The sequence below is a fragment of the Bison bison genome, unplaced genomic scaffold (genome assembly GCF_000754665.1).
Source record: "Bison bison bison isolate TAMUID 2011002044 unplaced genomic scaffold, Bison_UMD1.0 scf7180017864518, whole genome shotgun sequence".
NCBI classification, from domain to species: Eukaryota; Metazoa; Chordata; class Mammalia; order Artiodactyla; family Bovidae; genus Bison; species Bison bison.
This window is the reverse complement of record NW_011495071.1, coordinates 19,205,845-19,209,379: the sequence shown is the minus strand read 5'-3', so window position 1 is coordinate 19,209,379 and position 3,535 is coordinate 19,205,845.

The window sequence follows — 3,535 nt, the reverse complement described above, 5'->3', positions numbered from 1 at the left end:
GAAGACCAAGCTGCCCTTTTGAGTGTTTCATTTCTTTCTATACTACGTCTACATATTAGATCAGATCAGTCGCTCAGTCATGTCCGACTCCGTACGACCCCATGAATCGCAGCACGCCAGGCCTCCTTGTCCATCACCAACTCCCGGAGTTCACTCAGACTCACGTCCATCAAGTCGGTGATGCCATCCGGCCATCTCATCCTCTGTTGTCCCCTTCTCCTCTTGCCCCCAATCCCTCCCAGCATCAGAGTCTTTTCCAATGAGTCAACTCTTCGCATGAGGTGGCCAAAGTACTGGAGTTTCAGCTTTAGCATCATTCCTTCCAAAGAACACCCAGGACTGATATACTCAAACTCAAAAACAATCGTTTAAACACTTAAATTACCTAAACTCCACCACCCCTCACAACAATCTTACAATAACCACGATTCTCTGGGAACCGGCATCTTGCTTATCCTGGGGAATCAAGTACTGCAGACGCACTGCCGTGGACCCAACCCAGGGGACTTTTTGCACTAAATTGAGAAGCAGGGTACCGTGCAACTCAATCTCTAGTCCCAGGGGTAGGGAGCCAAGAGCACAGGCCAAGGGGATGGGAGTGGAAGGTCAGGGAGCGTGTTGGGGCCTAGTGTGGCTTCTTCAGGTCCTTAGGAAGTGTGCAGAGGTGAGAGGAGGCGCAGGGATAGTGGGGAGCAAGACGGGGTCACTGGGAAACAGTCCTCGAGGGCCTATGTGACCCCGAAACAAACCACCTGATGTTGGCGCAGCTGCCCATAGGACACTGGTGGCACGAGAATTCAGTTCCCTGCCCATCCCCAGAATAACATAAACTGGATCCCTAAGAATTCAGAGGAAATATATGTGCATGTGTGTGGGGTAGTCCCCAAACCACAAGTGTGTGATTTGAAAACAAATCAATAGCTCAAAAAAAAAAAAAAGGTATAATCATTCTAAACAGTAAGCTGAGCATGAATCCCTAATTAGGGCTCAAATTCCAGCTCTTCTACTGTTCGCTGGATGATCCTGAACTACTCAGTTGTGCCTCAGCATCTTCATCTGTGAAGTGGGGCTAATCCTCTCTCTCTGCCTCCCTCTCCTCCTCTCTGCCTTGTAGCTTCCTTACAAGAGTGAGTCTGCTCTACATAGACTCCAATTTTAAAATGGAAATGGCTAACAAATAACTTTGTAACTGGAATGACTGTGGATAATCTCCAACTGTTTCAATCCCACAGCAGAAACAGAAAATGACCCCTCAGATCTCAGCAGAACGGGTAAGAATGGACAGTTCCCACAAGAGGAGATATAAGCAGTAAACAAGTCTAAGAAATGCACTCTCAGAGTGTCGTCACCTCCCTTTTGGGACTCTCTCTCTCTCTGAGCTGGTCTCTGCTGACTCTTGCTCAGCCTCTTGCAGATTTTTTTGGCTGATTCTTTAAATCCACTCTTAAGACACTGTCTGGCCCTGGTGATTTGATTGCATCTCACCCTTAGATGTAATACTTCTAACCCTTCTCCCTAAAAGGAAACATTTAAGTATGAACAGCAAAATATCTTCCCCAGAAAAGACGGAGGCAGAGACTCTTGCTCCGCTAGGCCACACAAATCGGGGTGGGTGTGCGAGGAAACTGGATTAGAATGGATTACAACTGCGATAGAGAAGATCTTGTTCCCCTGATCATCTGCCCTGGGAGGGAAGAGGGGAGACCCTGGGGATAATCTCAGTGGCCTGTGACACAGACCACACCAAAAGATGCACCAGAACCCCAGGCATTCTTGCCTGGCTGAGTCTAAAGCAGCTGACAACCGTGGCTTTCTATCCTTAAAACGTTACCCCTGCTACTGATTCTCTGGAGGATTTTCTAGTCCTCTGCCAAATGACTCCAGTAAGAGCCACTGATTTTAAAGTTTCACTTCTACATGCAGTTGACACTCAGCTACCATGCTCAGGGAGGAAATCCCCCTGCTAATGTTTACAGTTAGTTTCTAGGCATCTGAAGGATAGGTAAGCAAGTCACCTGTCTTCAAGAACTTGGGACACATTCCCCCATGGCTGGATCAGAGACCATTTGAATGGAATCATCCATGGGATCCTCAAAAACATCCCCACCCTCAGTCCATGATGTCACAAACCAAGACTGAGGTCTGCCAACCTCCCCCAGCCCCATACCTTCCTAGCTCACCGAGAGAAGCACTAGTCCACCCCTGTTCTCAGCAAGTAGGGACCCTGGAGGGCATGGCCACTGGCAGCCTGGTCTTCAAAGGCCACTGCTAACACCCTGGAGCTCCTGAGGGGGACATGCAATGAGAATTCTCACTTAAGATTCTGAGCGCAGGCGCCATGCCATTTTCTCACATGTTCTTTTCATCCTGAGAGCATGCTCTGCTTTCAGTGGTTAAAGAAGTCTCAGGAGGCTGTATCTAGCTTTTCTCCACATCCCCTGATCCTGCTGCTTTGATGTGGTCAAACCTCCAGTGACCGATTGGGAGCCAGACCCTTTGTAAAACCCTCTTCATGACCTCCTGGGGCCTCCCATTTTGTCCCTTAGATAGTGTATCAGTTTCCCTAGGGCTGCCGTAACAAAGTGCCACACCTGGGGGACTTAAAACAAGAGAAACTTATTCTCTTACTGTTCTGGAGGCCAGAAGTCCAAAATGAAGGTGTCTTCCCGGCAATGCTTCCTCTCAGGCCCCTAGAGGAGGGTGTTTGCTGGCCTCTTTCAGCTTCTGGTAGCCCCAGGCGTTCCTTGGCTGTGATGACACTCCAGTAAACTTGTTTCTCCCATCTGTCTTCACAGTGTCTTTCCTCTGTGCTTGTCTGGGTCTAGATTTCATCCTTCTGTCTCTCTCTCTTTTAATAATTTATTTATTTTTGGTTGGCTAGGTCTCTGTTGCTGTGCATGGGCTTTCTCTAATTGCAGTGAGTGGCGGCTGCTCTTCATTGCGGTGCATGGGCTTCTCACCATGGTGGCTTCTCGTTGCAGAGCACAGGCTCTAGGTGCACAGGCTTGGGTAGTCGCAGCTTGTGGTCTCTAGAGCATGGGCTCAGTAGTTGTGGTACAGGGGCTTTGGTTGGTCTGTGGCACGTGGAATCTTCCTGGGCCAGGGATCAAACCTGTGTCCTCTGCATTGGCCAGGCAGATTCTTATTCGTGGTACCACCAGGGAAGTCCTCATCCTTCTCTTAACAACACTGGTCTCACTGGATTAGATGCCCATCCAGTATGACCCAGTGTGCTATTTTAACATTGCTAATTACATCTGCAATGACTTCATTCCCAAATAACATCACATTCTAAGGTTCTAGGGGTTAGGACTTCAATATTTTTTTTTAGGGGATACAATTCAACCTGTAACAGATAGTATTCACAGTTGGGGAATATGAAGATTTCCCCAGTGAAAGCCTCTTCCAGCTTGAATTGTACCTTAACTTGATTTGAAATGTTTAGTTTACCTCTATCCCGGGTTTTAAACCTATACAACAACAACAACAAAAAAGGAAAGTAGCAAAATAAAACAGAATGCAAAAGGCAGATGAC